The sequence below is a fragment of the Moschus berezovskii genome, chromosome 22, assembly GCF_049115385.1.
Source record: "Moschus berezovskii isolate FMDL1 chromosome 22, NW_MosBer_1.0, whole genome shotgun sequence".
In the NCBI taxonomy this organism is placed as follows: Eukaryota; Metazoa; Chordata; class Mammalia; order Artiodactyla; family Moschidae; genus Moschus; species Moschus berezovskii.
The window spans coordinates 52,736,454-52,749,517 of record NC_142481.1 but is presented as its reverse complement, the minus strand read 5'-3'; the positions used below and the strand labels follow the sequence as shown (position 1 = coordinate 52,749,517).

Here is a 13,064-nt window from a genome sequence, read left to right as displayed (position 1 = left end):
TCTATGCCAGTCCTGTCCATCAGAACCTGTGAATGTGACCTGATGTTTAGAAATAGGGTCTTTGCAGATATCATCAAGTTAAGATGGGTTCTTACTGGATTAGGGTGGCCCTAATCTAATGCCTGGTGTCCTTATGAGAAGAGGGGAATTTATTGACTTCTTTATTTTTAAAGCAGTTCATTTTTATTATTTTCTTCAAATATCTCTACAAACTTTAAGGCCAAATATGTCCAGGCTTAACAGTCATAATTGTTTACAGGATATAATCACAAATACTTGTATACAGTCATTGCAAACATAACATATCCAAAGCAAAAGTCATCTTTCCAACCCCACTTGAAGCTGGCTCACTTTCTTCCCTACTGTTGTTAATGACTCAGAATATAAGTTTATTCTCATCTTAAGCCAGTGCTTTGCCCCATTATCCAGTCAGGCAGAAGAAGGGAATTTAGACACAGAACACCAGAGTGCCATGTAAGATGGAGGCAGAGATGGGAGTGGCTCTTCTACAAGCCGCAGAATCTTCCCTGGAGCCCTCAGAGAGCCCTTGGCCCTGCAGACACCTTGATTGGCTTTTATGTTTTTAAACTTTTTTAAAGTAAAAAATTTTATTTATTTGTTGTTTGACTGTGCTGGGTCTTAGTTGCGGCATGTGGGATCTAGTTCCCTGATCCGGAATCAAACCTGGGGCCTCTTCATTGGGTGGGAGCACAGAATCTTTGTCACTGGACCACCAGGGAAGTCTGTGCCACCTGGACTTTAGACTTTAGGGCTCTGGACTATACATTTCTGCTGGGATTTTGTTTGTTTTTCACTAATTTTACTTCCTTTTGGCTGTGCTGGGTCACCGTTGCTGTGCAGGCTGCCGCTGGTGGCAGGGAGAAGGGGCCGCGCTCTGGTTGCGGGGCACAGGCTCTCACTGTGGGGGCTTCCCCCTGGTGGAGCACCAGCTCTGGGGCACTTGGGCTTCTGCCATTGCAGCGTGCAGTCTCTGCAGTCACAGCTCCGGACTCTTGAGCACACGCCCCTAGTTGTGGTGCCCAGGCTTAGTTGCTCCGAGGCACGTGGGATCTTCCTGGGTCAGGGATCAAACCCGTGTCTCCTGCTTTGGCAATCGGATTCCTTGTCACCGAGCCACCAGGGAAGCCCCATTGCTGCTGTTTCAAAGTCGTCTAGTTTGTGGTGCTCTGTTACAGCAGCCCCAGGATCCTTGCACACCCTCTGCCTGCTCATGCCTGTTTCCCAGGAGTTGGTGCTTTGAGGAAACGTGAGAAAATCACCAAGTGTCCCTCCAAACTGAACAAAATTCAAAAAGAGAACTGACCTTTGCTCACAGCTCATGTCCTTCCTCCATTGCTGGGGCTTGTTATCATTTTATGAAGGGAAGCTGGTCAGAGATGGCCGTGGAACTTTATTGATCCTTTTTAGTTCTCAAAAGATTGTTCTAAATTTCTCTGAAATTCAAAAGTCTGGGGACATGGGCTCTGGAGTTAAAAGAGTGCTTCAAACACCCTGTGTGTGATTTTGGAGGGGCACCTAAACCCTCAGAGTCTTCCTGCCATCAAGAGGGTTAGAGCATGGCTATTTCTTGGCCAGCTGTCAAGTCCCTTTAAAACTGGCTCAGCCCTATGCTTGCTTCTCCTGCCTGCCCTCTCTGTATCCCTTGAACTGTCTCAAGTGCTGTCTGGATGCTGCAAAATGTGTTTGGTTTCTCAGGGAAGGACACCACTAAATAAATAAATAAAAGCACAGTTCTTACTTACATTAACCCCTGAGAAGCTTAAAGATCCTCTCCAGGAACTTTGCTGCCAAGTGAGCTTTCTTGACTTTCCCCATTGAAAACGAGGACCTCATTTCCTCTGAGAGTACATAGGTTTTCTCCCAGCAGTGAGAAACATGGTGCTGATGTGAACTCAGGCTTAGGGCCTCCAGCTTGAAGCAAAATGAGAATGGATTGCATCTCTTTTCCCGTTTCAGAATATCGGTGGTCCAGGGAAGAATCTTGATTGGCCAGCCGTAGTCACATGACTAAGGCTTGGTCCTATCCCTGTGGCTAGAGGGCAGGAGTTCTTTGATTGGCCAGGCCTGAATCACATGTATGCTCAGTGGTGGGGCCCTGTGGCCCGGCAGTTCTCCCAGCCGCGTATGACTGATAGGAGAGAGGCGCAACCAGAGGGAAGGTGGACAGTCAGGTCCCAGCTGACTCTGACCACAACCCAAAGGGCCCGAGACCGGAACCAGAGCCATGCGATCCTGAACCGCTGGCCGGCGGGTTTTGCACATCCTGGTGGGGAGCTTTTACTTAGAGTGACCAGAGTTGTTTTGGCCAAGGCAGGAAGGGCTGCAGTGGAGGCAGCAGGGCTCAGAATCCTGCCTCCACCCTCACGCAGGCTTCTCCACGGAGCCGGGCCTGGAGGCCGTGGGGCCATCCCACCCTCGGAACATGCGGGAGCGACCTCCCACTTTACAGAAGGGAAAACGGAGGCTCCAAGGGCTCTACCCCTTGCCTGAGGAATTCATCACAGTTCATTGCCACGTCTTCTGCTGCCCGGGCTAGGCGGTTGCCTGGAATTTGGGCCAGCCTCCTTTTTGCCCAGATGTTGGACCAGGTCCTTTGAATTCCCGGCAAAAGGGAGAGGTCCACAGACATTTCAGAGCTCAAATTAGGACAGTGGACTGTGGCTCCCTAACCTGCTTTGTGGCAAACCTGAGAAGTGACTCTGTCGTGCAGCTGGCTGACGAGTGCCTTCAGCCTGGGCGGCCAGACCCTTTTTCATGAGTGTGAACCACCCTCGGCCCCGATGAAACAGAAGTGGACTCCAGTCCTGAGGTTGTGCCCGCAGGATTCGCTGAGCCCAGCTGGTCAGCCCAGCCTGAGACACACAGTCACCAAAAGCCACAAGAGTCCCCACCTAAGGGGCCTCTCCTGCACTGGGCAGCCCCTGTTGTCTGCTGGCAGTGCCCACGGTGTGCCCCCTCCCGGGAAGGGCCAGCCCGCCCCTCCCTAGGACACCCCGGGCGCACCCCAGCTGCCGGGAAGGCCCCATGGGGCTGGTGGGTGTGGGCAGGGTCCTGCCTCTCCCCCAGAGCCACAAGACCACCTGAGAGCCCTGGCAGAGGGCACCGAGGCCCCAAGGTCTGCAGCCTGCTGTGTTGGCCGGGAGCGGCGGGTGCACAGAAAGCGGGAGTAGGGCAGGGGCGTCAGGAGGCGACTCTGCCGGAGGCGTTGAGGCCAGTGCACATACGGCGCTCGTGGGCTTGCTCCTGGAAACAGAGAGGACTGACGGTCATGGGGCGGGGCAGGGGCGGCTCTGCACCCAGGTCCATGCTCCCTGAAGGACCAGTCCCTCCATCCTAGTCCACGTCAGTCTGCCCAAGTGTGCCTGGAAACCAGTTGGCTCTTTGCTTTGCACTGATGGCAGCTCCGCTGTCCTGGTGTCTCCGGCTAAAACCTGGAGCTCCCTCTTGATGCCTCGTTTTCTCCCATTTCACATCCAAATGCAGTTACCTTTTACTCCACCTTCACAGGGACGCCCCAGGCCACCCGCTTCACCAACTGCACTGGCTCCGCCTGGTCCGAGCCAACACCTCCTCTTGTCTGGATGGCACAGTGGTCTCCCCACTGTGCTCACCCCCCGAGCCCACCCGCATCCCCACTCCCCCAGTGCAGCAGGGTGAGGGATGCTGGGAGGACTGGACAGCAGTCGGCTCCTCGGCAACCCCCCAAGCTTCCATCGATGCTGCGGCAAAGAGCACCCCCCAGAGTCACATCCACGTGGACCTGGGAGTGTGACCGTACTGGGGTCTTTGCAGACATGATAAAGTTAGAATGAAGTCAGACTGGAGTCAGGTGGCTGGGGTCCTTCGAAGAAAAGGGGAATTTAGGCCCAGTGACACACATGGTCTAGACATGGTTTTTCTAGTGGTCATGTATGGATGCAAGAGCTGGACTATAAAGAAAGCTGAGCACTGAAGAATTGATGCTTTTGAACTGTGGTGTTGGAGAAGACTCTTGAGAGTCCCTTGGACTGCAAGGAGATCCAACCAGTCCATCCTAAAGGAAATCTGTCCTGAATATTCATTGGAAGGACTGATGCTGAAGTTGAAACTCCAATACTTTGGCCACCTGATGCAAAGAGCTAACTCATTGGAAAAGATCCTGATGCTGGGAAAGATTGAGGGCAGGAGGAGAAGGGGACGACAGAGGATGAGATGGTTGGATGGCATCACGGACTCAATGGACATGGGTTTGAGTAAACTCCGGGAGTTGGTGATGGACTGGGAAGTCTGGTGTGCTGCAGTCCATGGGGTCACAAAGAGTCGGTCACGACTGAGCGACTGAGCTGAACTGATACACACCGAGTGAAGACACACATGTGAAGACGAAGGCAGAGGTGGGAAAGATGCGGCCACAAGCCAGGGACCCCTGTGTCCCTCCAAAGGTGGAAGAGGCAGGAAGCGTTCCCCCTGAGAGCCTTCAGAGAGAGCCTGGCCCCGCTGACACCTTGACTTCAGACTTCTGGCCTCCAGAAGTGTGAGACAGGATACTGCTGTTGTTTGCCATCACCCAGTTTGTGGCCATTTGTTCCAGGAGTCTGACACTGCCTCCTCTGTCTGTCTCGTGCAAACTGCAGTACCCATCATCAAGCAAAAAGGCTCTGAGAAAGCACGTGCTTTCATGTGAGTCAGTGATGCCATGCAGTCATCTCGTCCTCTGCTGCCCCTTCTCCTCCTGCCCTCAGTCTTTCCCAGCATCAGGATCTTTTCCAGTGAGTCAGCTCTTTGCAGCAGGTGGCCAAAGTATTGGAGTTTCAACTTCAGCATCAGTCCTTCCAATGACTATTCAGGACTGATTTCCTTTAGGATGGACTGGTTGGATCTCCTTGCTGTCCAAGGAAGCATATGCCCATTTCCCCGAGCTTATCCAAGCATACAGGCATCCACTCCACCTACCCTTTCACCTCCCACTTTGGGGAATGTTGGACTAGAAGATCCCTGATGTTCCTTCTAGACTGAAAGTTCTGTTGCTTTTGGAATTGAAAGCCAAGCCATGAAATACATAGAAATATGTATGCACGATTAGATGCTAATTTTCAATATAGTCAAAATGCTCTTGCATTTATGGGGGAAGCAGAACAAGGCCGGGGAAGAACAACTGCTCTAGCAACCCAGCTCCAGTCAGGCTGTCAGACGTGAGCTTCCCTAACCCCGGAGCTCAGTCTGAGGTCGGTCACTGTGGCAGTGAGCACAGTGTAGTGTCCAGCAGACTGTTTCCTTGGGCTGTGTTCCTAGAAGTGGGCTTGCTGGGTCAAAGGCTTTGCGTTTGTAAGACATGGGATTCATGGTGCCAGACTGCTCTCCCGAAGGCCGCACAGGTTTAAAGCTCCACTAACACAGAGCAGCAGTGCCCATTCTCCATCCATGCCAACACTGGCCATCATCCTATTTGACATCTATAAAATTGTCCTGTGTGTTTTGACCACAAAGATAAATAGAGTTTTTATTGAGTTGTCTGAGTTTCCACTGTGTCGTGCCAAGAGCAGCTTGCCCACCAGCCCACAGCTGCCAACAGGGCACTTTTGCCAGTGACCAGGCAGCGGTGCCCTGAGGTCAGGCCAAATTTTGGAGGAAACAGCAAACCTCACTTAGATCTGGCCCGAAATATTAAACCCTGTAAAAGAGACGATTCAGTGTCATAGGATCCTTCTCCTGGGGCAGAGCTGGAGAGAGAAAAGAGGCTGGGGATTCAAAGTCAGGAAAACGTGAGGATTTGTCCTGACTCGGCCCCTTTAAGTGCTGTGACCCTAGGCAACTCACATGACCTCTTTGTGCCTCAGTTTCCTCATCTCCGATGTGGGGTGACGACAGCCCCTGCCTCTCTCTCTTGATGGGGATTAGATCATTTCCTTGTTGTGAAAGGGGCTTTGAGGATGGAACCCTAATAAGAATCGAGGTTCCAGGTGGCCCAGTCCAGAGAACATCACAGAGGGGTGCGGTCCAGCCACCAAAACGGATTCGGAAGGAACCTACGTTTCACTCGCATTTCTCCAAACGTCAGGAGGAATCTACTCCTTAGCCCACAGTTGTGTGGGCTCTGTGTGTGTGTGTGTGTGTGTGTGTGTGTTGTGTTTGTGTGTGTGTTTAGTTACTCAGTTGTGTCCGATTCTTTGCAACCCTGTGGACTGTAGCATGCCCGTCTCCTCTGTCATGGGGTTTTCCAGGTAAGGTTTTCCTTACCTTCCAGGTAAGGTGTGGTTGCCATTTCCTTTTCCAGGGGATCTTTTGGATTCAAGAATCAAACCTGTGTCTACTGCATCAACCGGCAGACTCTACTGCTGAGCCACCAGGGGAGCTGCGATTTCTCAAAATTCTCTCTCCTCCCTGTGTCTTTTGCATCCCGCAGTGATCGCACCCAGAACCCCTGCCCTGCCATCCACCGCAGCCCTGCTGCCAGCCTCAGATCTCAGAATCGCCTCTCACTCCCTCCACTTGGCTTTCATCACGGAAATAAGCTTCATCTGCAGTTTCGCTTGTTTTCTTTTATTTATGCATGTATTTACTTATTTTTGGCTGCGTCTGCTCTTAGTTGAGGCAGGCAGGAGCTCTTGTTGCGGTGCATGGGCTCCTCTGGTTGTGACATGTGGGCTTGGTTGCGCCACGGCCTGTGGGATCTTAGTTCCCTGGCCAGGGAACCCTTGTCCCCCTGCATTGGATGGTGGATTCTCAACCACTGGACCACCAGAGAAGTCCCCAGTTTTGCTTGTTTTCTTACGGTCTTGTCCAGATCTCGAGTCTCCACAGTAAAGGGGGATCCAGCTTCTGTGGAAGGCCTGTTTCCTTCTCCCTATTCCACAACTCTGCTTGCAGCATGGAACCCACCTGAGAAATCCACAGCTCTCAGCAGGAAGCAGGTCAGGAGGGAGCTGAATGGGCGAAGACGAAGTACTGTTTACCTGGTGGGGACCTGTCGGAGATGTGGCCGTGTGTGCACCTCACTGCCGCAAGCTCCCCGACCTCCATCACGTCTCCCTGAGCTGAAGTTTCTTAATATCTTCTGCGCTTTCCCCTCAGTGAATGTGTTCTTTTCTCCCTCCTACTCTCCCACAACAGAGGTGAGAGAGGGCAGAGTCTACCGTGAACTTTGTGGCCCAACCAGCACGGTGGTCCCAGCCACCCGAGGTGGGCTAGCCCTTTGCTCTGGGGTGTGGCAGGGAAGGGGCACTGATAGGCATTGTCTTCCGTGACTGCCTCTTGCCCAGCGTTGTCAAAGGGCCCTGGGGCTGACACACGTGTGCTCACGTGGAACTCCACGAGGATCACCTCTCCCTCCCCTGCCGTCCTTACCTCCCTGCTGGGGTCCTGAGAGCACCAGGGTGCTGGAGACACTGCCCACCTCCCACCCCACCCAGCCTTCCCCTGAACAACCTCCTTCTCCCCAAGATCCAGAGCATGCTCTGCTCTGTGGGTCCCCTTCAGCCCTAAGGAGGGAGGGAGCAAAGTTCGGGGTGGAGGAGAGCTGGAGAGGTAGGGTCACCAGCCCCTCCCCCAGTGAGAAACTGGGTAGCCTCAGGTAAGATGCTGAGCCTCTCCAAGCCTCACCTTCCTCATCTGTAAAGTGTGTGTAATTGCACCTACCTCCCACCTCCCTGGGCCTGGAGGAACCCGAACCCACTAGGCATGCTTTAGACCTGATGCTGACAGCCCTGGTGTCCATTCACTGCTCTGTGCTGGGTGTCCTTCCGACTCCTGGCAGTGCCCAGAGAAATCATAGCTGATGGGGTATACATTGACAGTCAGATGGTAGGCGTAAGTACTATGATGGGAGTGCAGGACCTGTGGGCTCAGAGAGGGGTGACTAGGGAAGGCTTCCTGGAAGAAGTGGTATCTGAGCCAGACCTTAAACAATGCGTGAAAAGTAGTTGTTTCTTTGTTCATTTGTGTGATTAACAAGCATCTATGAGATGTCTATGGAGTACAAATGCCACGTCAGGTGTTGGAAAAATAAAGGCACATTAAGTGTTGGCCTGAGGAGATATGAGGCCAAGAAAGCAGAGAAAACATCTCAGACTTCCCTTACCAGGCTGCTGGGGGCCATGGCGTGGCTGGGCTGGGTGTCCTGAGTGTCGGCAGGGCTGTCCCTATGTGGGGGTCAGAGGCATGGGCCCTCACCAGATGTTAGGAAGAGAACCACGCAGTGGAGTAGTATGCAGCCAAGAACAAGAGGCGATGGCGCTCCGACTGATGTGGAGCAACCTCCAGGATGTATTAAGTGAAAAATAGCCAAGTGCCAAGCCACAGCGTGGGGCTGTGTGAGCGCACGTAGGGGACACACAGGCCAGGGACTGCCAGGTTGCTCAGCGGCTGCCTACCTGAGACCCTGCTCCTGGGAGGATGTGGCTGCTAAGCTGAGTGGCCCGTGGGTTGTAGAAGCCAGCAGGGCAGGAGGAAGAGCGGACAAGCAAGGCGGGAGTGAATGCCCGCCCTGCCCCACCTCGGGGTTGCCATGTGACATGGAAGCGGATGCTTGCAATATGCATACAAGCATGTGCTGGGGCAGTCCTCAGCCCTGACCCACATGTGAACCTCAAAGATGCGCCAAGTGAGAGAAGTCAGGCACAGTGTGGGGTTCCATCCGCAGGAAGCATCCAGAATGGGCAAATCCGTAGACCGAGGAGATGAGTGGTCACCAGGGGCTAGGCAAGTGGGGTGAGTGGTGCTGGGTGTTTTGGGGGATGATGGAAACGCTTTGGAGCTAGGAAGAGGCAGTGGTCGCACAACACTGTGAATGTGCCCAGTGCCACTGAATTGTTCATTTGAATGTGGTCAGCTGTTCTCCTTTTCTTTTACTGAAGTATAGTTGATTTACAGTGTTGTATTAATTTCTGCTGTACCTCAAAGGGATTCAGTTGTATGAACATACACATTCTTTTTTATATTCTTTTGCATGATGGTTTATCACAGGACATTGAATATAGTTCCCTGTGCTATACAGTAGGATCTTTTTATTGACCCATTGCGTATATAGTAGAGTGTTTCCGCTAATCCCAAATTCCCGCTCCACCGCCCCCCGCCCCAACCCCTTGGCGACCACGTCTGTTCTCTGTGTGAGTCTGTCTCTGTCTCAGAGGCTAACTTATATCCTGCCTGAGAGCCCACGTGTATTGTATGAGTATTTGTCCCTGTCTGGCTTACTTCACTTAGTATGATAATCGCTAGTTGCATCTATGTTGCTGCAGATGACATTGTTTTTCTTAATGACTGAGTCGTCTTCCATCCGAGTTTATGCACAAAATCTTCTTTATCCATTCCTCCATCACTGGGCACTTAGGTCGTCTCCGTGATTTGTCTATTGTGAATAGTGCTGCTGTGAACACTGGGGGGCCTGTATCTTTCTGAATTATAGTTTTGTCTGGATATATGCCCAGAATTGGATTGCTGCATTATTTGGTAATCCTATTTTAAGTTTTTTGAGGACCCTCCATAGGTTTTCCATAGTGGCTGTACCAACTTACATGTCCACAAACAGTGTAGGAGGGTTCCCTTGTCTCCACATCCTCTCTAGCTTTTGTTCTTTGTCATCTTTTTAATCATGGCTGTCCTGACTGGTGTGAAGTGTGGTACTTTAGTGTAGATTTGATTTGCATTTCTCTGATAACTAGCAGTGTTGAGCATCTTTTCATGTGTTTTGTGGCCATTTGTATTTATTCTTTGCAGAAATATCTATTTATGTCTTCTGCCCATTTTTCAATTGAATTTTTTTTGTTTCTTTGTTATTGAGTTGTATAAGCTGTTTGTGTATTTTGGTGATTAAGCCCTTACCAGTTGCATTGTTTGCAAATACTGTCTTCCCTTCTGTAGGTTGCCCTTTCATTTTGTTTATGGTTTCCTCTGCTGTGCTAAAGCTTGTAAGTTTGATTTGGTCCTATTTATTTTTTATTTTGTTTCTCTTGCCTCGGGAGACTGACCTGCTAAACCAGGTGTAATTTACAGCAGAGCGCATTCTGCCTCTGTTCTCTCCTAGGAGTTTTGTGTCCTATCTCATGTGTGAGTCTTTAAGCCACTTGGAGTTGAGTTTTGTGCATGCTGAGAGGGTGTGTTCCAATTCATTAATTTCCACTCAGCTGTCCAGCCTTCCCAGTACCACTACTTGCTGAAGAGACTGTCGTTCCTGTTGTATATTCTTGCCTCCTTTGTCAAAGATTAATTGACCTTTAGGTGTGTGGGTTTATGTATGGACTGTCTGTTGTGCTCCATTGATCCATATGTCTGTTTTTGTGCCAATACCATGCTATTTTGATGACCATAGCTTTGTAGGATTGTCTGAAGTCTGGGAGGGTTATGCCTTAAAATGGTCAGTTTTACATTATGTGAATTTTGTCCCCATAAATCCTTTGAAAAGAATTCAAATGCTATCCTGACGATTGTGCTTGTGGGGACAGCTGCCCTGGCACCAGACACCTGGCCAGGAAAAATGGGGACCAGGCGGCCGTGAATCTGCATTTCTAGGTGAAATCTCCTGATTTGTAGATGTTAGCAACTGACCATGGTATCTGCCCCCCACCTGTGGGGGCTGGATCCAGGTCACGGCCACCAGCCTGCAGCCTCTGCTCCAGAGCATCACTCTGAGTGCAGAGCGCCTTGCTGGCTACCCACAGGCCTCAGGCTCTGCTGGGAAATGAGGGCAGATGGAAAAGTACCCCGGTGGGGAGAGAGTCCTAGACAAACACGAAGATGCTGGTGGTTTTCAAAGACACGAGCTGCAGCCTCTTGAAATCCCACAGGCCTCCCTGCCATGGATAAAATGCTTTCTGGGGAGATTGCAAATGTTTGCCCTGGTGGGACTTTGTTATAAATGGACTTTGTTTTGTTTAGTTTGTTATGTTTTTATTGGGTTAAAAAAAAAAATCTTGCAAGATCTTAACTGAGGACTCCATGTTAGTCCAAACAAACCAAGAAAGGGCAAACAAGATGGACCAAGAATCTGACTGCCCCCTGCACATCAGGTCTTGCTTGGCTGCAAAGCCCTTCAGTGGATAGACCCGTCACAGTTACCCCCGTTTCTGGAGTGCCTGCTATGCACCAGCCCTCCCGGTCAGCCCTCTATGGTCCCTCCTCTCTAATCCTCCCAAAGGCTGCACAAGGCAGGAAAAGTTGTCACATTGTTTTAAAGATGAGGAAACTGAGGCCAGAAAGGTGAAGGCACTGGCCCCAGGTCATACAGTTGGGAGGTGGCAGGGATGGACAGTGTAGCATATCTGTCTCTTTCAACCATATCTCACAGCCACGCGGGCTGAAGCCAGACTTGACCACAAAGTAACCCTCACGGAGCCTGCTTGGTCACCGAGATTTCGGGGACACAGAACCCCATGTGTGCCAGCCAGCCTGCGAAGCCACTCAGTGAGCAACTCTCCTCTGGTACCCAGATGGCAGATTATCACCCAGGCCGAGGCCAGAGAAAGGCCATGTGCAGACCCCTCCCAGCCACTTAAACCCAGACCCCTGTACCACGCTGGGCCAGCTTCCCACAGCAGAGGCCAACCCTGCTCCCACCGAGGCCCCCTAACAATCCACCCAAGATGGAAATGTCTCTGAAGTCCCTGTCTTCAGAGCTTCGCTCCTGGACTTTGGGGAAGGTGGTTGGCCTGTGTATAAAAAATCTGCTTCAGATGAACCTCCGCTTCACCCGGCGGATGACCTCGGTGTCTGCGCATGTGTTAACCCCTCAGCTGACATGTGACTTTCACCAGCTCTTCCAAACTGAGTTCTCTGATTTTAACCAGCTCCAATTCAGTTAAGCACCACAGCTTTCCCTGCCCCAGTCCTTCCCCGAATCCTCTCTCTCCATAACACTGACACTAATGCTCCCTCGCCCTGCTGCTCTGTTTTTTAGCACAAATCACAGTATATAGTTACACAGTTTCTTGTGCTTGTGTTTACTGAGGGCAGAGGCCTTGCCGGCACATAGTAGGTATTCAGTAAATATTTGTGGACTGGCTGGCTGGATGAGACAATGGTGCAGGAATTTTTCTGAGGCCTCAGCAGCATGCAGTGTGGGTGCATTTGCTGTCCCATGGCACCCTCTGGTGGACGCGATGCCGACGCCAGGCTGAGGACTGACCCTTCCTCCTTTGCTTTCAGCATCATCCACAGCCTTGTGCTACCTGGGATCAGTGAAGGTTTAATTTATTGTTTTCGGTTCCTTGTTATTCAAGAAGTTATTACTATTACTGTTTTTAAACTCAGTGCTTTTTAAAATTTTTAAAATACCTGTATGTATTTGACTATGCCAGGTCTTAGCCATGGCACATGGAAATCTTTAGTTGTGGATGTGGCATATGGGATCTAGTTCCCTGACCAGGGATCGAACCTGAGCCCCTGCATTGGGAGCACAGAGTCTTAGCCACTGGAAAGTCCCTGAACTCAGTATTTTAAAAAGTAAAATCAGAGATGGATTTAGGTTAGAGAAAAGTGCTTTTATTCTAAACGTCCATGTGGACTCGCTCCTTTCTTCCTCCCTGTGAAAACCTTGATGAAAGTCTGTTGGTCTGTAAAATGGGTGCACTGTTATCAGCCTGGAAGGTCATAGGGAACATGTGATCTGGTCACAGAGGAAGGCACTTTGGAAACTGGAAATGTCAAAATCACATCTTGGCGATCATCACCATTATTTATCTATGTACTTGGGGCTTTTCTTGGAACTCAAGCAAGTTCTCCCAGCCTGGGGATGGTGCTGGTGCTGGTATGTTGGAGGACTGGTTGCTGCCTGTGAGTGTGAGTTTCTGGTGCCCAGGTGGACCTGTGGCTGGATGGCGTGTGGAGCTTGGCTGTCCCATGCTGGGCCTGTCGGGGAGAGGACTTCAGGGCTGCTGCGCCTGTGTTGCGAGCAAGTCAGAGTTTCTGCACCCGGAGGACCACGTCCCCTTGAGTGGGCCCAGCAGCACCTGGTGATCCGATGATGTCTCCAGGCCTTCAGACAGACCTGCCACTGGCCTCAGAGCAGGGTGACCCCTTCTTTGGGCTGGCTGGGGTGGGGGAAGTAGCAGAGCTATTTCAAGATGGCAGAC

General features: G+C 51.2%; 1 protein-coding gene across 10 annotated transcripts in view; it reads left to right on the top strand.

The window, feature by feature from the left end:
- LOC129547205 (uncharacterized) overlaps positions 1-615 on the top strand; it is a 33,383-nt gene extending 32,768 nt beyond the window's left edge. For all 10 annotated transcript variants that reach the window (XR_016035921.1, XR_016035919.1, XR_016035917.1 and 7 more), the window contains one exon: positions 430-615. The gene's annotated coding sequence lies outside the window, so the exon portion shown is untranslated. The remainder of the gene's footprint in view (positions 1-429) is intronic.
- Positions 616-13,064: the final 12,449 nt, after the last annotated feature.